We start from the raw sequence: 26,700 nt of genomic DNA, 5'->3' as shown, positions 1-26,700 counted from the left end.
ATCTTTGGGGTGTATCTCCTGCATTTGCTCACCTCCACCTCTATTTGATGAATATCTTTGGGCTGTATCTCCTGGCATGTGCACACCTCCTCTAGTCGATGAATATCTTTGGGCTGTATCTCCTGGCATGTGCTCACCTCTTGTTATATGAATATATTAGGGCTATATCTCCTGGCATGTTGTCACCTCCTATAGTTGATGAATATCTTTGGGCTGTATCTAATGGCATGTGCTCACCACCTCCTAGTTGATGAATATATTTGGGCTATAACTCCTGAATATGCTCACCTCCTCCTAGTTGATGAATATCTTTGGAATGATTATCCGGCATGTGCCCACCTCTTAGTAGATGAATATCTTTGAGCTGTATCTCCTTCTTGGCTCAGATCCCGTAGTTGATATTTTTCTTGAGGCTGTATCTCCAGTATTTGCTCACCTCCACCTAGTTGATGAATATGTATGTGCGGTATCTCCTGCATGTGCTCACCTCCTCTATTTGGTGAATATCTTTGGGCTGTATCTCCTGCATGTGCTCAGCTCCTCTAGTTGATGAATATCTTTGGGCTGTATCTCCTGGCATGTGCTCACCTACTAGTTGATGAATATCTTTGGGTTGTATCTCCTGCATGTGCTCACCTCCTCCTAATTGATTAATATCTTTTGGGGGTATCTCCTGCATGTGCTCACCAACACCTATTTGATGAATATCTTTGGGCTATATCTCCCTGCATGTGCTCACCTACTAGTTGATGAATATCTTTGGGCTGTATCACCTGCTTGTGCTCACCTCCCCCTAGTTGATTAATATCTTTGGGGTGTATCTCCTGCATGTGCTCACCTTCACCTATTTGATGAATATCTTTGGGCTGAATCTCCTAGCATGTGCACACCTCCTCTAGTCGATGAATATCTTTGGGCTGTATCTCCTGCATGTGCTCACCTCCAACTAGTTAATGAATATATTTGGGCTGTATCTAAAGGCATGTGCTCACCACCTCCTAGTTGATGAATATATATGGGCTGTAACTCCTGCATGTGCTCACCTCCTCCTAGTTGATGAATATCTTTGGGCTGTTAATCCAGTAGTGCTCACCTCCTTGTAGATGAATATCTTTGAGCTGTATCTCCTTCATGTGCTTACCTCCAAAATTTGATGAATATCTTTGGGCTGTATCTCCTGCAGGTGCTCACCTCCTCTAGTTGATGAATATCTTTGGGCTGTATCTCCTGGCATGTGCTCAACTCCTAGTCGATGAATATCTTTGATCTAAATCTTCCTGCATGTGCTCACCTACTTGTTGATGAATATCTTTGGGTTGTATCTCCTGCATGTGCTCACCTCCTTCTAATTGATTAATATCTTTGGGGGGTATCTCCTGCATGTGCTCACCTCCACCTATTCGATGAATATATTTGGGCTGTATCTCCTGGCATGTGATCACCTCCTCTAGTTGATGAATATCTTTGGGCTGTATCTCCTGCATGTGCTCACCTCCACCTAGTTGATTAATATCTTTGGGGGGTATCTCCTACATGTGCTCACCTCCATCTATTTGATGAATATCTTTGGGCTGTATCTCCTGGCATGTGCACACCTCCTCTAGTCCATGAATATCTTTGGGTTTATCTCCTGGCATGTGCTCACCTCTTGTTATATGAATATATTAGGGCTATATCTCCTGGCATGTTGTCACCTCCTATAGTTGATGATTATCTATGGGCTGTATCTAATGGCATGTGCTCACCATCTCCCAGTTGATGAATATATTTGGGCTGTAACTCCTGCATATGCTCATCTCCTCCTAGTAGATGAATATCTTTGGGCTGTTTAACCGGCATGTGCTCACCTCATAGTAGATGAATATCTTTGAGCTGTATCTCCTCCATGGGCTCAGATCCCGTAGTTGATATTTTTTGAGGCTGTATCTCTGGTATGTGCTCACCTCACAGTTGATAAATATCTTTGGGCTTTATCTCATGCAGTTGCTCACCTCCGCCTTGTTGATGACTATCTATGGGCTGTATCCTGCCTTGTGCTCACTTCCTAGTTGATGAATATCTTTGGGCTGTATCTCCAGGCATGTGCTCACATCCTCCTAGTTGATGAGTATCTTTGGGCTGTATCTCCTGCATGTGCTCACATCCACCTAGTTGATGAATATCTTTAAGCTGTATCTCCTGGTATGTGCTCAATCCACTTGATGAATCTTTGGGCTGTATCTCCCTGCATGTGCTCACCCCCTCCTAGTTGATGAATATATTTGGGCTGTAACTCCTGCATATGCTCACCTCCTCCTAGTTGACTAAAATATTTGGGCTGTATCTCCTGCATGTGCTCAACTATTAGTTGATGTATATCTTTGGACTGTATCACCAGGCATGTGCTCACCTCCTCTATTTGGTGAATATCTTTGGGCTGTATCTCCTGGCATGATATCACCTCCTCCTAGTTGACTAAAATATTTGGGCGGTATCTCCTGCAAGTGCTCACTCACCTCCATATACTTCATGAATATCTTTGGGATGTATCTCCTGGCATTTGCTCACTTCCACCTATTTGATGAATATCTTTTTTCTGTATCTCCTGGCATGTGCACACCTCCTCTAGTCATTGAATATCTTTGGGCTGTATCTACTGGCATGAGCTCACCTCCTAGTTATATGAATATATTAGGACTATATTTCCTGGCATGTTGTCACCTCCTCTAGTTGATGAATATCTTTGCGCTGTATCTAATGGCATGGGCTCAACGCCTCCTAGTTGATGAATATATTTGGGCTGTAAATCCTGCATATGCTCACCTCCTCCTAGTTGAATGAAATATTTGGGCAGTATCTCCTGCATGTGCTCAACTCCTAGTTGATGAATATCTTCGGACTGTATCTCCTGGCATGTGCTCACCACCTAGTTGATGAATATATTTGGGCTGTAACACCTGGCATGTGCTCACCTCCTCTATTTGGTGAATATCTTTGGGCTGTATCTCCTGGCATGATCTCACCTCCTCCTAGTTGACTAAAATCTCTGGGCTGTATCTCATTCATGTACTCACCTCAATATACTTCATGAATATCTTTGGGATGTATCTCCTGGCATGTACACACCTCCTCTAGTCGATGAATATCTTTGGGCTGTATCTCCTGGCATGTGCTCACCTCCTAGTTATCTGAATATATTAGGGCTATATCTCCTGGCATGTTGTCACCTCCTCTAGTTGTTGAATATCTTTGGGCTGTATCTAATGGCATGTGCTCACAAACTCCTAGTTGATGAATATATTTGGGCTGTAACTCCTGCACATGCTCACCTCCTCCTAGTAGATGAATATCTTTGGGCTGTATCTCCTGGCATGTGCTCAACTCCTAGTTGATGAATATCTTTGGGCTATATCTTCCTGCATGTGCTCACCTACTAGTTGATGAATATCTTTGGGTTTATCTCCTGCATGTGCTCACCTCCTAATTAATGAATATATTTTGGGGCTATCTCCTGCATGTGTTCACCTCCACCTATTTGATGAATATCTTTGGGCTATATCTCCCTGCATGTGCTCACCTCCTCTAGTTTATGAGTATCTTTGGGCTGTATCACCTGCATGTGCTCACCTCCCCCTAGTTGATTAATATCTTTGGGCTGTTAATCCAGTTGTGCTCACCTCCTAAAGATGAATATCTTTGAGCTGTATCTCCTTCATGTGCTTACCTCCAATAGTTGATGAATATCTTTGGGCTGTATCTCCTCTAGGTGTTGACCTCCTCTAGTTGATGAATATCTTTGGGCTGTCTCTTCTGCAGGGCTGTATCTCCTGTCATATGCTCAACTACTAGTTGATGAATATAGTTGGGCTGTAACTCCTGGAATGTGCTCACCTCCTCTAGATCATGAATATCTATGGGCTGTATCTCCTAGCAAGTGCTCACCTTCTCTATTCGGTGAATATCTGTGGGCTGTATCTCCTCGCATGAGCTCACCTCCTCCTAGTTGACTAAAATATTTGGACTGTATCTCATGCATGTGCTCAACTAGTTGATGAATCTTTGATCTGTATATCCTGGCATGTGCTCACCTCCTAGTTGATTAATATATTTGGGCTGTAACTCCTGGCATGTGCTCTCCTCCTCTATTTGGTGAATATCTTTGGGCTATATCTCCTGGCATGAGCTCACCTCCTCCTAGTTGACTAAAATCTTTGGGCTGTATCTCCTGCATGTGCTCACCTCCACCTATTTGATGAATATCTTTGGGCTATATCTCCCTGCATGTGCTCACCTCTAGTTTATGAGTATCTTTGGGCTGTATCACCTGCATGTGCTCACCTCCCCCTAGTTGATTAATATCTTTGGGCTGTTAATCCAGTTGTGCTCACCTCCTAAAGATGAATATCTTTGAGCTGTATCTCCTTCATGTGCTTACCTCCAATAGTTGATGAATATCTTTGGGCTGTATCTCCTGTAGGTGTTGACCTCCTCTAGTTGTGAATATCTTTGGGCTGTCTCTCCTGCAGGGCTGTATCTCCTGGCATGTGCTCAACTACTAGTTGATGAATATAGTTGGGCTGTAACTCCTGGAATGTGCTCACCTCCTCTAGATCATGAATATCTATGGGCTGTATCTCCTAGCAAGTGCTCACCTTCTCTATTCGGTGAATATCTGTGGGCTGTATCTCCTCACATGAGCTCACCTCCTCCTAGTTGACTAAAATATTTGGGCTGTATCTCATGCATGTGCTCAACTAGTTGATGAATCTTTGATCTGTATATCCTGGCATGTGCTCACCTCCTAGTTGATTAATATATTTGGGCTGTAACTCCTGGAATGTGCTCTCCTCCATTTGGTGAATATCTCTGGGCTGTATCTCCTGGCATGATCTCACCTCCTCCTAGTTGACTAAAATATTTGGGCTGTATCTCCTGCATGTGCTCACCTCTATATACTTCATGAATATCTTTGGGATGTATCTCCTGGCATGTGCTAATTTCCACCTAGTTGATTAATATCTTTGTGCTGTATCTCCTGCATGTGCTCACCTCGTCTATTTGGTGAATATCTTGGTATGTGCTCAACTCCTAGTTGATGAATATCTTTGGGATATATCTCCCTGCATGTGCTCACCTACTAGTTGAGGAATATTTTGGGGGGTATCTCCTGCATGTGCTCACCTCCCCCTAGTTGATTAATATCTTTGGGCTGTATCTCCTGGCATGTGCACACCTCCTCTAGTCGATGAATATATTTGGGCTGTATCTCCTGGCATGTGCTCACCACTTGTTATATGAATATATTAGGGCTCTATCTCCTGGCATGTTGTCACCTCCTCTAGTTGATAAATACCTTTGGGCTGTATCTAATGGAATGTGCTCACCACCTCCTAAGTGATGAATATATTTGGGCTGTAACTCCTGCATAGGCTCACCTCCTCCTAGTTGATGAATATCTTTGGGCTGTTTATCCGGCATGTGCTCACCTCTTAGTAGATGAGTATCTTTGAGCTGTATCTCCTTCTTGGGCTCAGATCCCGTAGTTGATGTATTTCTTGAGGCTGTATGTCTGGTATGTGCTCACCTCCACCTAGTTGATGAATATATTTGGGCTATATCTCCTTCATGTGCTCACATCCTAATTGATGAATATGTATGTGCGGTATCTCCTGCATGTGCTCACCTCTATTTGGTGAATATCTTTGGGCTGTATCTCCTGCATGTGCTCACCTCCACCTAGTTGATGAATATATTTGGGCTGTATCTCCTGGCATGTGCTCTGCTCCTCTAGTTCATGAATATATTTGGGCTGTATCTAAAGGCATGTGCTCACCACCTCCGAGTTGATGAATATATATGGGCTGTAACTCCTGCAAGTGCTCACCTCCTCTTAGTTGATGAATATCTTTGGGCTGTTAATCTGGTTGTGCTCACCTCCTAGTAGATGAATATCTTTGAGCTGTATCTCCTTCATGTGCTTACCTCCAATAGTTGATGAAAATCTTTGGGCTGTATCTCCTGCAGGTGCTCACCTCCTCTAGTTGATGAATATCTTTGGGCTGTATCTCCTGGCATGTGCTCAACTCCTAGTTGATAAATATCTTTGGGCTGTATCTTCCTGCATGTGCTCACCTACTAGTTGATGAATATTTTGTGTTGTATCTCCTGCATGTGCTCACCTCCTCCTAATTGATTAATATCTTTGGGGGGTATCTCCTGCATGTGCTCACCTCCACCTATTTGATGAATATCTTTGGCCTATATCTTCCTGCATGTGCTCACCTACTAGTTGATGAATATCTTTGGGCTGTATCTCCTGGCATGTGCACACCTCCTCTAGTCGATGAATATCTTTGGGCTGTATCTCCTGGCATGTGCTCACCTCTTGTTATATGAATATATTAGGGCTATATCTCCTGGTATGTTGTCACCTCCTCTAGTTGATGAATATCTTTGGGCTGTACCTAATGGCATGTGCTCACCACCTCCTAGTTGATGAATATATTTGGGCTGTAACTCCTGCATATGCTCATCTCCTCCTAGTTGATGAATATCTTTGGGCTGTTTATCCGGCATGTGCTCACCTCATAGTAGATGAATATCTTTGAGCTGTATCTCCTTCATGGGCTCAGATCCCGTAGTTGATATTTTTCTTGAGGCTGTATCTCTGGTTTGTGCTCACCTCCACCTAGTTGATGAATATATTTGGGCTGTATCTCCTTGATGTGCTCACCTCCTAATTGAAGAATATGTATGTGCGTTATCTCTTGCATGTGCTCACCTCCTCTATTTGGTGAATATCTTTGGGCTGTATCTCCTGCATGTGCTCACCTCCACCTAGTTAATGAATATATTTGGGCTGTATCTAAAGGCATGTGCTCACCACCTCCTAATTGATGAATATATATGGGCTGTAACTCCTGCATGTGCTCACCTCCTCCTAGTTGATGAATATCTTTGGGCTGTTAATCCGATTGTGCTCACCTCCTAGTAGATGAATATCTTTGATCTGTATCTCCTTCATGTGCTTACCTCCAATAGTTGATGAATATCTTTGGGCTGTATCTCCTGCAGGTGCTCACCTCCTGTAGTTGATAAATATCTTTGGGCTGTATCTCCTGGCATGTGCTCAACTCCTAGTTGATGAATATCTTTGGGCTATATCTTCCTGGATGTGCTCACCTACTAATTTTGAATATCTTTGGGTTGTATCTCCTGCATGTGCTCACCTCCTCCTAATTGATTATATCTTTGGGGGGTATCTCCTGCATGTGCTCACCTCCACCTATTTGATGAATATCTTTGGGCTGTATCTCCTGGCATGTGCACACCTCCTCTATTCGATGAATATCTTTGGGTTTATCTCCTGGCATGTGCTCACCTCTTGTTATATGAATATATTAGGGCTATATCTCCTGGAATGTTGTCACCTCCTCTAGTTGATGAATATCTTTGGGCTGTATCTAATGGCATGTGCTCACCACCTCCTAGTTGATGAATATATTTGGGCTGTAACTCCTGCATATGCTCACCTCCTCCTAGCTGACTGAAATATTTGGGCTGTATCTCCTGCATGTGCTCAACTCCTAGTTGATGTATAGCTTTGGACAGTATCTCCTGGCATGTGCTCACCTCCTAGTTGATGAATATATTTGGGCTGTAACTCCTGCATATGCTCACCTCCTCCTAGTTGACTGAAATATTTGGGCTGTATCTCCTGCATGTGCTCACCTCCTAGTTGATGTATAGCTTTGGACTGTATCTCCTGGCATGTGCTCACCTCCTAGTTGATTAATATATTTGGGCTGTAACACCTGGCTTGTGCTCTTCTCCTCTAGTTCCTGAATATCCTCTAGTTGATGAATATCTTTCAGCTGTATCGAATGGCATGTGCTCACCACCTCCCAGTTGATGAATATATTTGGGCTGTAACTCCTGCATATGCTCACCTCCTCCTAGTTGATGAATATCTTTGGACTGTATCTCCTGGCATGTGCTCAACTCCTAGTTGATGAATATCTTTGGGCTATATCTTCCTGGATGTGCTCACCTACTAGTTTTGAATATCTTTGGGTTGTATCTCCTGCATGTGCTCACCTCCTCCTAATTGATTATATCTTTGGGGGGTATCTCCTGCATGTGCTCACCTCCACCTATTTGATGAATATCTTTGGGCTGTATCTCTTGGCATGTGCACACCTCCTCTATTCGATGAATATCTTTGGGTTTATCTCCTGGCATGTGCTCACCTCTTGTTATATGAATATATTAGGGCTATATCTCCTGGCATGTTGTCACCTCCTCTAGTTGATGAATATCTTTGGGCTGTATCTAATGGCATGTGCTCACCTCCTAGTTGATGAATATATTTGGGCTGTAACTCCTGCATATGCTCACCTCCTCCTAGTTGACTGAAATATTTGGGCTGTATCTCCTGCATGTGCTCACCTCCTAGTTGATGTATAGCTTTGGACTGTATCTCCTGGCATGTGCTCACCTCCTAGTTGATGAATATATTTGGGCTGTAACACCTGGCTTGTGCTCTCCTCCTCTAGTTCCTGAATATCCTCTAGTTGATGAATATCTTTCAGCTGTATCGAATGGCATGTGCTCACCACCTCCCAGTTGATGAATATATTTGGGCTGTAACTCCTGCATATGCTCACCTCCTGCTAGTTTACTGAAATATTTGGGCTGTATCTCCTGCATGTGCTCAACTCCTAGTTGATGAATATATTTGGGCTGTATCTAATGGCATGTGCTCATCACCTCCTAGTTGATGAATATCTTTGGGCTGTTTATCTGGCATGTGCTCACCTCCTAGTAGATGAATATCTTTGAGCTGTATCTCCTTCATGGGCTCAGATCCCGTAGTTGATATTTTTCTCAAGGCTGTATCTCTGGTATGTGCTCACCTCCACCTAGTTGATGAATATCTTTGGGCTGTATCTCCTTCATGTGCTCACCTCCTAACTGATGAATATGTATGTGTAGTATCTCCTGCATGTGCTCAACTCCTCTATTTGGTGAATATTTTTGGGCTGTATCTCCTGCATGTGCTCACCTCTACCTAGTTGATGAATATCTTTGGGCTGTATCTCCTGACATACGCTCACATCCTCCTAGCTGATGAGTATCTTTTGTCTGTATCTCCTGCATGTGCTCACCTCCTAGTTGTCGAATATATTTGAACTGTATCTCCTGGCATTTGCTCACTTCCTAATTGATGAATATATTTGGGCTGTAACACCTGGCATGTGCTTACTTCCTCTAGTTTATCAATATCTATGGGCTGTATCTCCTGGAATGTGCTCACCTCCTCTATTTGGTGAATATCTGTCTCTGAGTCTGTCTCTGTCTACCGCACTGACGCTAACCTGGCCTGCTGTGGCCCCGAACGTTAATGACAAATATCCATCACTTAATGATGGATGGTCTTTTTGGCCAATAACAGACCACCCCATCATCTGGGTGGGACTCTAAGTAGGGGAACCTTGGATTTCCATATAGATATGATGGGCCTGGACCTTTACTAGATCCCTCTATCCATCGTCAGTGGTCACTTCCATCAGGAACATCATCATAAGCCCCCTCATGGGGCCTCTCCAGAACCTTGCCCTCACAGTAGAGCAGCAATGGCAGGGACTACACCACTCTCCAAAAGGAGGCTGGGTCATCCTGCTCTGCCACTCAGGGAATACTGGTCCTGAAATTAGTGAAACCTAGAATGTTCCCAGTTGTTACCAGAGGCTGTGAGCTCAGACTCACAGCTAAATGTGAATATAAATACACCTTGTGTCTGATTGACGAGGTAAACAGTTAATTGTCTTTGTATACTTTTTCAAGTTTGGGAGCTACTCTTTGCCTTAGTCCAGCTTTCTAGCCCTATTCTCAGTTCTGACTACATTTCCCCAATGATTTTACTCCATCTGCATGTTAGCTATCAAGCTTAAACAGAAATGACTAATGTTAGGGGGAGTCGGGTGGTAGCACAGCGGGTTAAGTGCAGGTGGCACTAAGCACAAGGATCAGTGTAATGATCCCAGTTCGAGCCCCTGGCTCCCCACCTGCAGGGGAATCACTTCAGAAACGGTGAAACAGGACTGCAGGTGTCTATCTTTCTCTCCCCTTCTTTGTCTTCCCCTCCTCTCTCCATTTCACTCTGTCCTATCCAACAACAACGAGATTAACAACAACTACAACAATATAACAAGAAGGGCAACAAAAGGGTATAAATAAATAAATAAATAATTAAAAAAATTTAAAAAGAAATGACTAAAGTCATGGGTCCTAAGGAACACATCTAAAATATACTTCCTAGCTTCTCTCTACCCTAAGATGCCTATTCTCATAGGTTCCATTCCTACTTCTTGGTGGCTGTTTATTGTTCAGTTTTATTAGTTTGTCTTGTTTTGTTTCTTGCTGCCTTTCAACCACCAAGTTGCAGGTACTACTATGATGCCATTCTGACTTCCCTGGGCAGTGGACCTTATCTATGTGTCCTGTAGACATCAATGTGTCACCTCTCCAGAGCCCTACCCCACCAGAAAAAAGATAGAAACAGGCTGGGGGTATGGATCAACTACCAATGCCCATCTCCAGTGGAGAAGCAATTACAGAAGCCAGAACTTCCATCTTCTACACCCTCAAAAGAATGTTGGTCTATACCACCAGAGGCAGAGCAATAGTAGGGCAAAATGGCCAGCAGGCTCTAAACTCCTATTCTGTCAAAGGAAGGAGTGAAGAGAGGGAAAATGGGAAGGATATTCTGAAGTAGCAATAGGTGTTGGTGTGACTTAGAAAGGAAGGGAACCATAGGAAAAAATGGGATATATATATGTATATATATATATATATATATATGAATATATACAGTTATATAAATAATAGTCAACCCATATCTTTGACCTCTGGAAAACAGCAGTATATTCCAATGGAGGAAATTGGGACACAGAACTCTTGGGGTGGAGACGATACAGAATTAGGTATAGAATGAAATACTACTTACTTACTAAGAAAGATGAATTCATCTTCTTCACCTCATCTTTGATGGAGTTTGAAGGAATCATGTTACGTGAGATAAACCAAGAAGAGAAGGATTAATATGGCATGATCCAACTCATGGACAGAAGTGGAGAAATAACTTGAGTGGTCTAGTTGCCATTATATTTTATGATCTCTCTGAATTATTACCAGAGACCTAAATGAGACTATGGACCAATTTATTAACTTACAGAAATGTGACAGATAGGGAGTTGGGCTGTAGCGCAGCGGGTTAAGCGCAGGTGGCGCAAAGCACAAGGACCGGCCTAAGGATCCCGGTTCAAACCCTGGCTCCCCACCTGCTGGGGAGTCGCTTCACAGGTGGTGAAGCAGGTCTGCAGGTGTCTATCTTTCTCTCCTCCTCTCTCTTTCCCCTTCTCTCTCCATTTCTCTCTGTTCTATCCAACAACAACAACAATAACTACAACAATAAAAGGGAATAAATAAAATAAATAGAAAAAAGAAATGTGACAGATGACTTAATACTTTATTTTCAAAAATGTGCTACCTTGAGATCCATGAAACATGTTCCTTAGCTGGGAATAGTCTAGATTATATTTACGAATGCCTGTTTGGTGAGACTTTTAAAAAACTTGTTTGGCTGTTTACTTGTTTTTCAAGAGTACTGCTTAGCTCTGATTTATGATGGTGCTAGGGACTGAATCTCAGAACTCTGAGCCTCGGGTATGAAAGTGTTTTAAATAACCATTTTGCTATGTCTTCAACAACTTTGTAAGTTTTTTTTAAACATTGTTTTATGGATTGGGCAAAGAGCAATGGGGAGATGGAAATAGAGAGACAGCTATATCACAGTTTCATGATTCTTTCCCTCTGTAGGTGGGGACTGGGGGCTTGAACCAGATCTTTGTCCATGGTAACATGGACACTTAACTAGGTATTCCACTTCTTTTTTTATATTTTATTTATTTAATAATAATAAAGATAGGAGGAGAGAGAAAGAACCAGACAGCACTCTCGTACATGTGCTGACAGGGATCGAACTCAGGACTTTATACTTGAGAGTCCAATACTTTATTTACTACGCCACCTCCCAGACCACCCAGGTATACACTTCCTGCACTCTTCCTTTCATAACCTTTTTAAAGTGATTATTATGAACAAAAGTATTTCAATTAAACTAATTTTTATTTTACTATATATATATTCTTTTTTAGTTTTTACTTTATAAAATTTAAAAGAGAAACCAGAGCACTACCAGTTGCACTATCTCATACATACCTCTTTTCTGTAAAGTTAATAAGCCATTGTATCAAAGCAGTTAATATACATAGTTAGGTTCAAGCAAATCATTTAATTAGGTCTTTATAACCTGCTAGGTCAGAATGGAAAAAAAAAACTTGATACATAGTATTAATGTGTGTTTTCATAACTGACTGAATAATTATACCCAGTGGTGATTTTAATGAATTTGTGTCAGTCTGAAGGAAGTTTTTCAGATGATATACCACAGGCACTTGCCCTTAACCTTGTCTGATATGAACAGATTTATCAATGAGTGAGATCAAGCTATCAGTAGAAATACTTATAGAAAATCAGTTACTTGCAATACAGAAAAGTGAGTAAATGCATTGGGTAACAAGAGCAGCATGAAGAAGTTTTTAACTAAAAGATTAACAAAATCTATCAGTATGTAATTTGGTTGGAATAATTATGAGAACCTGACTTGTAATCAAACTTCCAGTTGTCTAGATTCATTTTTAGGGGCATATAATTCAGCAATAGTACTTACATGAAAACACAGGGAGGAACATTTCCTGGAGGTGCATCAATGGTACACTATAATAATAAGAAGCAGGAGATAAGAAAGAAGAAAATTAAGGCTATATTAATAAATTCAGGGTCGAATAATTGATTCTTGTTTAGATTACCATACTCAGTTCTGATCAACAACATTTTAAGGACTATATAAATGCACAGATTACAGAATTTGCCTGCAACTTACATGGTAACAACTTAGTTACCTCATACTCAAAAAAACTGAAAGAACTGAGGAACTCTTAACCTGAAAATGACTATATTTGATGGCTATATTAGAATAGTATGGGGAGTTGAGTGGTAGCACAGCGGGTTAAGTGCAGGTTCAAGCCCCCAGCTCCCCACCTGCAGGGGTGTCACTTCACAGGCTGTTAAACAGGTCTGCAGGTGTCTATCTTTCTCTCCCTCTCTCTGTCTTCCCCTCGTCTCCATTTCTCTTTGTACTCTCCTACAACTATGACATCAGTAACAACAATATATACTACAATAATAATAACTACAACAATAAAACAACAAGTGATTAAAAAATGGTTGTCGGGAGTTGGGTGGTAGCACAGTAGGTTAAGTGCACGTGCGGCAACGTGCAAGGACTGGCATAAGGACTGGCATAAGGATCATGGTTCAAGCCCTGGGTCCAAAAGGGAAAATAAATAATAAAATATTTTTAAAGAAATATACAAAAAATGGTTGTCTTGTATACTAAGAATGTAACTGTCTCTTTAAAAACATTACTTTTGTTATAACCTAGGGTGGAAAAGATCACAGCATCACTCTGCATTTTTATTGTCATTAATGAAATCCTTGGCAAGTCACATGGTCTACTTTTTCTAATTATTTCTAGTAATCTCCCTGATGCTTATTCGGTTCCCTTAGAATAGGATTTTAATTTCTCAGGCTCTCTTTACTAAGTCTATATTAATTCACAAAAAAATTGCATCGAGTGGCCTGGGGTAGCACAGTGGATGGAGCACTGGACTTAAAAGCATTCCATCCTGAGTTTGATCCCCAGAATCTCATGTGCCAGAGTGATGCTCTGGATTGATTTCTTGTAAGTAATTTCTTCTTTTTTTAAATTTGTCTGTATTTTTAAAATTAAAATATTCTTTTGTAGAGGAAGGAATATTTTGAATGGACCAAAGAGACTTAATTAAAGTTCTGCAAGAAATAATGAGGTATATTTTAGTTAAAAGAAGAACTACCTTAATGAGAAATTTTCAAAGATGGCAATATCTTTGTAAAAGGAATTGTGAAATACTATTTCCGGTGATGCTGACCCAAGTCAGGAAACACTGAAATGACATTGTTCTATGTGGTCAAGACTATAATATGCTTTGGTGGTGGGTGTGGTGTAGAACTATACATTGTAAACTTAAAATCTTGTAACATACTATCAATAACAGATAAAAGAATTTTAAAAGACTGTAATCTGAAAAAGGCAACTCTACTAAGAAAAAGGTAGCTGGCTAATCTATCACTTCACAGTGAAGCCTTTTAATATCCTTAATAGGTATTAATGTACCTATAAGTATTTCTAATAAAACAATCGTGTAATGATGGCCCAACAGGTAGATCATGCATTTTATCATGCACAGGGACCTGGGTTTGAATCTTGAGCTACCATATGTGAGTGTCTACAGAGTGGAATCCCAAAGAGCTGTGAGGTGCTGTGGTATCTTTCCTTTTCTCTCCTGGCCCCTCACCCTCTATCAGATGTGCAGAACACTGGCCCATGGGGCTGTATTAATTTTGTGAAATCATTTGGTATGGACATGCAAAGTTAACCTCGTGTTTTTTCATAACAACACTGAGGGATAGTTTTTAAGTTGATAATATTGTATGACCCATGAATGATGTTACAAATGTCCATATGACCCTTGGCATAGAAAAAAAAACTTTCCCACATTTAATCCTGAAAAAATGAAAAAGAAAAGGAAGAAAGAAAAAAGAGAAAAAAGAAAAAGAAATGACTTCCAGGAGTGGTATAATCATTGCTGGCAGCATGAGTATAGTCACGGCAATAATCCAGGTGACAACAAATAAAAATGTGTAATGAATACATGAATGTATGCATTTGGAAGTGGAAAGTAGAGGGGGCCAGATGATGGCACAGCTGATAGAATTAACATGTGATAATGTACAGGGACCTGGGGATCAAGCTCCTGGTCCCCACCTGTGGTGGGAAGGTTCTCAAGCAGTGGAGAAGTACTGCAGATTTCACTCTCCTCTTCTTCAACCCCTTTGTGTTTTTCTGTGTCAAAAAATAAATATCAAAATAATAAAAAAAACTTGGGGGGAAGAAGAGGAAACTAAAGTATGAATAGCATTAATTGGCCTATTTATATTTATTTGCCTTTTGTTGCCCTTTTTATTGTTGTAGATATTATTGTGGCTGTTAATGATGTTGTCATTGTTAGATAGGACAGAGAGAAATGTAGAGAGTAGAGGAAGGCAGAGAGGCGAAGAGAAAGACACCTGCAGTCCTGCTTCATCACCTGTGAAGCATCCTTCCTACAGGTGGGGGGCAGGAACATGGGAACTTGTGCATAGTATAAGTGTGCTTAACCTGGTGTGCCACCTCCAGACCCCGTAAATCCACTTTATCTTGTGGTCTAACCATACAATTTGTCTCATCTGAATAGCACTAGGCCTCAAGACAACTATAAAATGTCTCTGCCAACTTTTTTACTTTTTGGAATTTTAAATTAAAAAATTTTATTTGTGACTAATAGTAGGTTACAAAATTGCAAGATTATAGTGCATAGTTCCACACTCCACCAGGGTTCTGAGTCCCTGGTCCCCGGGTCCCCAGAGGCCTGTGGCCAGGCAGTGGCACCTCAGCCCAAGACCTGGATCTGCAGGCCGCTGTGCTCCTAGGCCTCCCCAAAGAATGCCCCCAACCCTACCACCTGGTCCCCAAAGTGGGAACAGCCATAGTCTAACCTGCACAAAGGCCCCCTAGAAGAAGAGTCTCCTCAGCATATAGCCCTCAAAATGGCGGCCTTGCACCCAGAGGTGGCCTCTTGCCCAGTCCCTGCCACACAGAGCACCTGTGTGACAGAGTCTGCACCTGGCTCTTGTAGGGGTGGGATTTTGTGACATCAGGTCAACCCCTGCCTTCCAGACTGAGCCTGTGCACTGGAAGTCCCCAAGTCCCTAGTCTATGGTTTTCATTAACAGAGGAACCTGGCTGGAAACCTGGGGAGCGCAGTTATCAGTTGCTTGCTACTTTTGGTGGGCTATTTACTTCCCATTTTTCAGTCTTATTTCTCACTTGTTCAATTTCCTGTCATCCATGTTTGTCTCTATGTTCAACTTTCTTCTCATCAAGTTTAATCAACATGGAGACAAATAGAATATTTTGAAATTTCTCTTAAAATATCAAAATTTCTTAAGACTCCATAATTCTATGACATGAGAAAGCAAGCATAGTGTAGGCCATATCTTTAATAGAGATAGATCTCCTGAGTAACATATAATGATACAAACGGAGCTATTAAACAGAATGCACTCTAGAACATGTTTACAATTCAATAATAAATCATAGAAGGATTTCACTGCAGGAAAACACAAAATATATTTAATATCAAAAATATCAAGAAAAATGTGAAAATCAAGTAATAAATTGAAACCCCATAATAAAACAAAGCAATATTAAATAAAGTAAATGAACATATAACAAGTGTCATTACTATAAAACTATCATAAACTACCCCGCAAGAAGGTAATGAACACAAGGCTCTCAGTTTTTCTTCTTTCATTTAGGACATCCAGTGTAACCAGGTAATTAATATGAATGAAGAAGAGCTAGGAAGTCAACTATTATACACAATCATCATAAGGGGAGTATATTTACATATGTTGACAATACACTATAATAAAAACAACCACAATTGTATATTTTTCAATGGTATGAATTTAACAATACAATTACTGTGAATTTTCATAAACATAAAGGAAAGTTAAGTTCAATAAGACTGGAGTAAAAACAAATGTCAAAATTATTTTCTAAAGAATTAATTTATAATCATTTTTTAAAACCTTAAATGAATAGAGCAAAAGTTCCCATGACAGAATAAAACATAAGCAGAAAAATATCAGAAGAAATGGGCATAAGCAACAATCCCTAAACAGTAGAAACAATGCCCTGGAGCAAGTCACTTCAAGCACCAGGAACAACATACCTGCTGGGCTGTGGGAAGGAGGGAGCCAGTCTGGCCACCTGAGGCCACAGTGGCCCCTGATGTGGGGAGAGGAAAGGTCCAAGAGAGCAGGGCAGCTCAGGACCAGCTGTCCACACTGCCCAGACTCTCCCCAGGCAGGACCCTGGGAGGATACAGGGAGGATTCTGATAGGCCACCTTTTTATGACATCACAATGAGCCCTGCCTCAGCCTGAGCTGCTCTACAGGATGACTGAAATTTTAGTGAGTAGTGACCTACTTCACTTAAGTAGGTCATTAAGGGGGTAATCAAGTTGTGTCGCTTCACTCGTCCTTTTAAAGAAGATAACAGTTCAGTTCTAAAATAAAATTGCTGCAAAATATTGCCTGATTTTGATGTTTGATAACAAAGTCCCATTTACTCCATCTGTCTTTTTTTTTTTTTTTGCCTGCCCTGTGGACTCATGGGTACTTCCATTTTTAAGGCTGGTTGTCTGTTGAAGAGCATTGTATGGAATAAGCCTCCCAACTGCTGGAAATGTGTGTATTTCACCAAACCTAAAGAACTACAGAAGAACTACTTAAAAGTAGTCTTTATTTCAGAACCATACTTGTAAACAAGAAGAATCAATTAAGGAGGGAGTCAGGAGTGACACACAGGCCCAGGATTCAAACCTCCACTCCCAGCAGCAGGAGGAAACTTTCACAAGTGAGGAAAGCAGGTCTGCAAGTGTCTCTTTTTCTATCTCCTTCTCTATCTCTCTCTTCACCTCTCAGTTTCTTTCTGTTCTAACAAAATAAAAAGTAGAACAAAAAAAGACAGAAGCTAAAGGTCAAATTGGTGAGCTGGAAGGGTAGAAAATGTCATTCTCTCCCATTCCAAACAACTTAATTAAGGATTCCTGCTAGCTCTTTTGTAATTACTGAAGTTTATTTTTTTTCTGCTGTCAAAAGTATTTTAAAATGTCATCTAGAAATAGAAATGTCTCTTTGTCTCTCTTCCTTGTCTCTTGATTTCTCTCTGTCGTATAAAACTAAATAAATAAAGTGGAAAATCTTTTAAAAATATAAATAAACTAGTAGGCTGGAAGATAGCACAGTGGATAAAGTATTGGACATTTAAGCATAAGGTCCCAAGTTCAATCCCCAGCAGCACATGTATCAGAATGATGTCTGGTTCTTTCTCTCTCTTCCAGTCATTCTCATAAATAAATAAATAAATAAATAAATATAAATAAATAAATAAAACAAATGGCCAATGATGGGATGCTTGGTTTGGAACTAGTTTGGTCAAACTTCATACATAAACCTAATTGTAGTATAAAACATTTTCTTACAATTATAAAATTAACTAACCTTAAATTATATTCCAGGGTGATACAAGTTAACTGTAGTGTTACTATAAATAAATGAGCACACTTAAAAAAAGAAATTAAAGAAGGTGGAGATGTATGTTTCAGGTTATGGGAGCCACCATTTACACTCTGCTTCAATGTTACCCAAGTGAAGATTCTGCCAGGGCTGCCTGGGGCGGAGAGTGGATGACCAGCAGGATTTGAAAGTCACACAGATTTACAAGCAAAGCTACCTGAGACAAGACACCCCTACTCTCTGCATTGCTAGTGCCAGCCCAGGTTCTCTGAATTGGAGCCCATGGATAATGAGTTGTGCCACATTCCCTTGCTGTCTCCACTTGGAGGTACTCACTTTTGCCCACACTGGACATGTTCTTATTCTTTTCAAAGCTAATGTAGTATGCAAAAAAGGAGAAAGAGACCACAAAGCAGTCTGGAAGGAGAGGGTGGATCAGCACCAGGTACCTCAGATATATTTTTTTCTCTCTAACAGACCCACCTCTCCAGTGGCAATGTATTCACAGGAATTTTTAAGAATATCACCAGGGAGGGCACCAAAGTAAAAACCCTGGGGTGAGGGTGGCTATTCGGCTTCCCAGGGTGGCAGAGTTGTGTGTGGGTGGGATGGGACACAGTCTATTGGTGGTGGGAATGCTGTTTATGTACACTTCTTTTAATTTGTAGTCATATAGATCACTAAGTAATATGAGAGGGGAAAATTGTTTGTATATCTCAAACTCTTTAAAGCACAGACTGGGTTTTTTTTTTAATTCATAGCCTGAGTCTTTGATAAGTTGACTCTCCCAAAATCCTAGACCAGGGAGAACACAAGCAACTGGTGGCACAGCCATATACAAACAATGTCAAAGGACATAAATGATGGTGATGTTGGGTATGATACAGCAAACCCGAATAAAGGGATTTTTCAAAGTTAACCCAATTCTCTAATTTCATTCCAGGTGGTTCACTTCCTATCAAAGTCCCAAAACCTAGACATAGACCAGATCCCGTAAGATAGAGCAAATGTTCACATGTATCCACAAACTAGGGCAAAATATATACCTGAAAGCAAAAGTACACAATAGTCAGTATGAAGTTCCTAATGAAATAGTATCTAATCAGACTTAGAGACCTTCCTCACCTACTTCCTATTACAGTTCTCTTACTCACACCAAAGCTCACCTTATCAAATCAAGGACTGAAAAAATTGAATAAGGGCAAGAGATTGGCATACTTTAAAGATGACTCTGTAGTCACTATCAGGTCACCCATCAGCTGGGGCCCTATGCGAGAAGTCCTGAGATTCCCAAAGAGACATTATGGGCCTAGAACTCAAATAAATCCTTCTCTCCATTGTTACTGGTCATCTCTATCAGGAACAACAAAATAGACCCTCTGTGTGCCCACATACGACCTTGCCCTCAACTTGAATCAACAATGGTAGAGAGAATGGTCCTTACACTGAAGGGAGGATGGACAAGATACTCTATGCTACACCTGAGGAAGATGGGTCCCGAAATTGGGGCAGCTTGGCATATTCCTACTTATGACCACAGAATGTGAGCTCAGATCTACAGGGATGCAGAGGTCACCTAGGCTCCTAAGCTGAATTTGGGCCCCAGACCAAATCAAATCAGTGGAGTTCACAGTTAACAATATTTATACCCTGTTCCCATATTAGGGGGCTACTCTCTTCTCTGATACAGCTTTTGTCCCTTTTCCAGCCATGACATCATTTCCCAGACAATAACTTGGATCCACTGGTGTATCAGATTTCAGGCTCAGGGGAAAAAAAAACTAGTATAGCCATAGGCCCTTTGGAATTTAACTAAAATTTGCCTACTAGCTCTCTACAAAATGAAAAACCAATCAATATTAAAAAAGTCAATCAATATTATTCACCACATCAATAAAAGCAAAAACAAAAACCACATGGCTATCTCAATAGATGCTGAGAAAGCCTTTGACAAAATCCAAAACCCATTGATCAAAACACTGCAAAAAATGGGAAAGATGGGAAATTCCTCCATATAGTGGAATCCATATAGAATAAACATACAGCCAACATCATACTCAATGAACAGAAGCTGAAAGCATTCCCCCTCATATCGGGGACTAGACAGGGCTGTCCATCATCACAATTACTCTTCAATATAGTATTGGAAGTTCTTGCCATAGCAATCAGGCAAGAGAAATAAATCAAAGGAATATAGATTGGAAGCGAAGAAGTCAATCTCTCACTATTTACAGATGACATGGTAGTATACATAGAAAAACCTAAAGAATCCAGCAGAAAACAACCGGAAGATATTAGGCAGAAAACTAATGAAAGGTGTCAGGACAGAAAGTCAATGTACAAAAGTTAGTGGCATTTCTTTATGCAAGCACTAAATCTGAAGAAGAGGACACCCAGAAACCAGTCCCATTCACTGTTACAGCAAAACCAATAAAATGCCTAGGAATAAACCTGACCAACGAAGTGAAAGACTTGTATATTGAAAACTATGAGTCACTATTTAAAGAAATAGAAAATGATACCAAGAAATGGAAAGACATCCAATGCTCATGGATTGGAAGAATTAATATCTTCAAAATGAATATTCTTCCCAGAGCCATACAGAAATTTAACATGATACCCATCAAAGATCCACCAAGCTTCTTTAAATGAATAAAACAAAAATTATGATCATTTATCTGGAACCAGAAAACACATGGAAGTGCCAAAACTAAAACTATCTTGAAGAAAAGAAACAAATGGAGACATCACATGACCAGATCTCTAACTATATTATAAGGCCATCATCATCAAAACAGCCTGGTACTGGAACAAAAATAGGCACACAGTCCAGTGGAACAGAATTGAAGGCCCAGAACTAAACCCCTATACTTATGGACGTCGAATCTTTAATAAGGGGGCCCAAAGTATAAAATGGAGAAAGAAAGTCCTTTTCAATAAATGGTGCTGGGAAAACTGGGCTGAAACATGCAGAAGAATGAAACAGAGACACTTTATCTCACAAAAAAAAAATAAGATCAAGGACATGGATGTTAGACCAGAAACTATCAAATACTTAGAGGAAAACATTGGTGGAACACTTCCCCACCTAAATCTCAAGGACATCTTTGACGAAACAAACCCAGTTTCAATGAAGACTAAAGCAGAAACAAATGAATGGGACTATATCAAATTGAAAAGCTTCTGCACAGCCAAAGAAACTACCACACAAACAATGAGATACTTCACAGAATGGGAAAAAAATCTTCATATGCCATACATCAAACAAGAGACTAAAAAACAAAATATACAAAGAGCTCAGCAAACTTAGCAACAAAAAGCAAATGACCCCATCCAAAAACTGGGCCGAAGATATGAACAGAACATTCACTACAGAAGAGATCCAAAAGGCTAACAAACACATGAAAAATTGCTCCAGGTCAGTGACTGTCAGAGAAATGCAAATAAAGACAACATTGAGATACCACCTCGCGTCTGTGAGAAAGTCATACATCAAAAAGGACAGCAGAAATAACTGCTGGAGAGGCTGTGGGGAAAAAGGAACCCTTTTGTGCTGCTGGTGGGAATGTAACTTTGTCCAACCTCTGTGGAGAGCAGTCTGGAAAACTCACAAGGCTAGACATGGACTTTCCATATGACCCAGCAATTTCACTCCTGGGGATATACCCCAAGGACTCCCTAACCCCGAACCATGTGTACACCTATGCTCATAGCAGCAAAATTCGTAATAGCTAAAACCTGGAAGCAACCCAGGTGTCCTACAACAGATGAGTGGCTGAGGAAACTGTGGTATATATACATGATGGAATACTATGAAGCTATTAAGAACAATGAACCCACTTTCTCTCACCCATCTTGAATATGGACCTAGAAGGAATTATGTTAAATGAGCTAATTCAGAAAGATAAAGATGAGTATGGGATGATCCCACTCAAAAACAGAAGTTGAGAAAGAATAACAGAAAGGAAAACTCAAAGCAGGATTTGACTGAATTTGGAGTAGAGTACCAAATCAAAAACCCTGGGTTCAGGGTGAGGGTGGATGTTTGGCTTCACGGGATAGATGGTGGGAACGCTGTTTATGTACACACCTATTAATTTGTAGTCATATAAATCACTAAGTAATATGAGAAAGGAAAAACTGAATGTCTCAAACTTTTTAAAGCACAGACTGAGTCTTTTTAATACATAGGCTGAGTCTTTGATATATTAACTCTTTTAAAAGCTTATACCAGGGAGAACAGAAGCAATCAGTGGCATAGCTATATAGAAATAATGTCATGAGGCCGGATGGTGGCTTACCTGGTCAAGCGCACATGTTGAAGTACACAAGGACCCAGGATCGAGCCCCCGGTCCACATCTGCAAAAGGTGAGCTTTGCAAGTGGTGAAGCAGGGCTGCAGGTGTCTCTCTCTCTGCCTCTCTATCTCCCCATCCCTCTCAATTTCTGATTGTGTCTATAAATTATGGTAATGTTGTGCATGATACATTATATCTTAAGAAAGTGTTTTTTCAAAATTAACTCAATTTACAAACACTGTGATTTTGCAATAACTCTCTATTGTCTTCTTAAACCCTAAGACAGCAGGAACCTCCCATTTCCTCTATAGAGCATATATTTCCCACAGTCCTGGAACCTCTGGGGTGGGGCTCACTTTCCTGCATGTTTCTCTCAAGTCATAGCAAATGATAATTCATTCACCTATCCCAACATAATCAACACAACTACTACCACCTCGGCATGCTTCACTTCAGACTGTGTCCAGAGACATCAGGCATGCAATGCCAACACTTCAGCCTCATTACTCAGGTGAGACCTTTCCTTTCATAGTATTCTCTAATTCCATTTCAGGTGGTTCAATTTCTATCAAAGTCCCAAAACCTAGATATAGACCAGGTCCTGTGAGATAGAGCAAATGTTCACATGTATCCATATATTAGGGCAAAATATATACCTGAAAGCAAAAGTACGCAACAGTTTGTAGTGAGTCAGTATCAATTTCATAATGAAATAGTATCTACTTAGACTTAGATACCCTCCTCACCTACATCCTATTACAGTTCTCTCACTGACTCCAAAGCTCACCTTATCAAAGCAAGGACTGCAAAAGGTGAATAAAGGGGGAGAGACTGACATACTTTAACGATGACTCTTTAGACACTATCAGTCCATTCTATCAGCTGGAGTCCTACATTCCTAAACAGACTTCATGGGCCTAAACCTCAAATAAATCCCTCTCTCTCCATTGTTACCAATAATTTCTACCAGAAACAACAAAACAGACCCCTTTTGTGGGCCCCATAGGACCTTGCCCTCAACTTGAATCAACAATGGTAGAGAATGTTTCATCCTCCCTTGAGGATGGACAACATATGCGATGCTACACCTGAGCAAGATGGGTCCTGAAATTGTGGCAGCTTGGCATGTTCCTACTCATGACTACAGAATGTGAGCTCAGATCTACAGGGATGCAGAGGTCACATAAGCTCCTAAGCTAATTATGGTCTCCAGATAACATCAAATCAATGGGGTTTACAGTAAATATTTATACCCCCTTCTTATATTAGAGTGCTACTCTCTACCCTGATCCAGCTTTCTGGTCCTTTTCCCAGCCATGACATAATCTCCACAGACAATAACTTGGATCCACTGGTGTATCAGATTTCAGGCTCAGGGGCAAAAATAAATATGAAAGAAAAAACAATCAACCAACAAACAAAAAAAACTAGCATAACCACAGTCCCTTTAGAATTTAACTAAAATATGACTCCTAGCTATCTAAAAAGTGGAGGACCCCCTAAAACTCTTCATCTGCATTATTCTAGCCCTTAGGTCCATGATTGGACAACAATTTGTTTGGCTTTGTATGTTAACTCTCTATTCAACTACCATGTTCCAGATGTTAGCATGCCAACCAGACTTCCCTGAAAAGACAACCCCACCAATATGTACTGGAGCTCCACTTGCCCAGAGACATTCCCCACTAGGTAATGAGACATGCTTGGAGTATGGATCCAACTGTCAATGCCCATGTTCAATGGGGAAGCAATTACAGAAGCCAGACCTTCATGCTTCTGCATCCCTCGATGATCTTGGGTCCATACTCCCAGAGGGTCAAAGAATAGGAAGACTATCAGAGGAGGGGATAGGATACACAGTTCCGGTTGTGGGAATTGTACAATGCTGCACCCCTCTTATCCTATGGTTTTGTCAATGTTTACTTTTTTAGAAATAAAAAACATTTTTTAAAAAGAAAAATAATAACAGAAAGGAAAACTCAAAGCAGGATTTGACTAAATTTGGAATAGGGCAGCAAAAAAAAAAAAAAAAAAAAACCCTGCGTTGAGGGTGAGGGTGGATGTTTGGCTTCACGGGGACACAGTCTTTTGGTAGTGGGAATGGCGTTTATGTACACTCCCATTAATTTGTAGTCATATAAATCACTACTTAAGTAATATGGAGGGGAAACTGAATGACTCGAACTTTTTAAAGCACAGACTGAGTATTTTTAATACATAGGCTGAGTCTTTGATATGTTGACTCTCTTAAAAGCTTAGACCAGGGAGAACAGAATCAACCAGTGGCATGGTTATACACAAATAATGTCAAATGACATAAATTATGCTATGTTGTATATGGTACATTATATCCTAACAAAGGGATTTTTCAAAGTTAACTTAATTGCTAAGCAATGTGATTATAGCAATAACTATCTACTGTCTTCTTAAACCCTAAGACTGCAGGAACCTCCCATTTCCTCTACAGAGCATATATTTCCCCAGTCCTGGAACCTCTACGGTGGAGGTCACTTTCCTGTATGCTTCTATCAACTCAGACAAAATGATATTGAATCTGCAGATCCCAACCTAATCAATGCAACAAGTACCACCTTAGCATGGTTTATTTCAGACTGTTTCCAGAGACATCAGGCATGGAATGCCAACCCTGCAGCCTCATTACTCTGGTGAGACCTTTCAATTCATAGAATTCTCTAATTCCATTCCAGGTGGTTCACTTCCTTTCAAAGTCCCAAAACCTAAATATAGACCAGGTCCTATGAGACAGAACATATGTTCACATGTATCCATAAATTAGGACAAAATATATACCTGAAAGCAAAAATACACAATAGTCTGACATGAGTCAGTATAAAGTTCCTAAATAGTGTCTACTTAGACTTAGATACCCTCCTCACCTACCTCCTATTACAGTTCTCTCACTTACTCCAAAGCTCACCTTATCAAGACAAGGACTGCAAAAGCTGAATAAGGGCAAGATACTGGCATACTTTAAGGATGACTCTTTAGTCACTATCAGGCCATTCCATTGGCTGGGGCCCTAATTGGGGAGTCCTGAGAGTCCCAAACAGACATTGTAGGGCTAGACCTCATATAAATCTCTCTCTCCATTTACTGGTCATCTCTATCAAAAACAACAAAATAGACCCCTTTGTGGGACTCCATAGGACCTTGCCCTCAACTTGAATCAACAATGGTAGAGAATGCTCCATCCTCTGAAGGGAAGCTAGACAACATACTCTATGCTACACCTGTGGAAGATGCATTGATATTGGAGCAGCTTGGCTTGTTTCTATTGATGACCACAGAATGTGAGCTCAGATCTACAGGGATGCAGACGTCACATAGGCTCCTAAGCTGAATATGGGCCCCAGATCACATCAAATAAATGGGATTTATAGTCAACAATATTTATGCTCCTTTCCCATATTTGGGAGCTACTCTCCTCCCTGATCCAGCTTTCTGATCCTTTTTGCAGTCAAGACATCATCTTCCCAGACAATAACTTGGATACACCTGCATATCAGATTTCAGGCAGGAGGGGAGAGAAAAAAAAAAAAAAAAACTAGTATAGCCACAGGATCTTTAGAATATAACCAAAATTGCCTACTAGCTATCTAAAAAATGGAGACCCCCCTCCCGCAACTCTTCATGTGCACTCTTCCAGACTTTAAGTTCATGATGAGTCAACAATTTGTTTGGCTTTATATGTTAAATCTCTTTTCAGACACCAGGCTCCAGATGCTAGCTGGATACCAACCAGACTTCCCTGGACAGACAACCCCACCAATGTGTCCTAGTGCCCCAATTCCCCAGAACCCCAACCCACTAGGGAAACAAAGAGGCAGGCTGTGAGTATGGATTGACCTGTCAACACCCATGTTCAGTGGGAAGAAATTACAGAAGCCAGACCTTCAAACTTCTGCATCCCTCAATGACCTTAGGTCCATATTCACAGAGGGTTAAAGAATAGGGAAGCTATCAAGGAAGAAGTTGGGATATGGGGTTCTTGTGATCAGAATTGTGTGGAGTTGTACCCCTCTTATCCTATGGTTTTGTCAGTGATTCCTTTTT

The 26,700-nt window shown here is 40.7% G+C and overlaps 1 long non-coding RNA gene across 2 annotated transcripts in view; it reads right to left on the bottom strand.

Annotated features, from left to right (window-relative positions):
- LOC132540455 (uncharacterized) overlaps positions 1 to 26,700 on the bottom strand; it is a 251,821-nt gene that overhangs the window by 181,705 nt on the left and 43,416 nt on the right. The window lies entirely within an intron of this gene.

Source organism: Erinaceus europaeus, chromosome 9, assembly GCF_950295315.1.
Source record: "Erinaceus europaeus chromosome 9, mEriEur2.1, whole genome shotgun sequence".
In the NCBI taxonomy this organism is placed as follows: Eukaryota; Metazoa; Chordata; class Mammalia; order Eulipotyphla; family Erinaceidae; genus Erinaceus; species Erinaceus europaeus.
The sequence above is the reverse complement of the archived record's forward strand: the minus strand, read 5'-3'. Positions and strand labels throughout refer to the sequence as shown.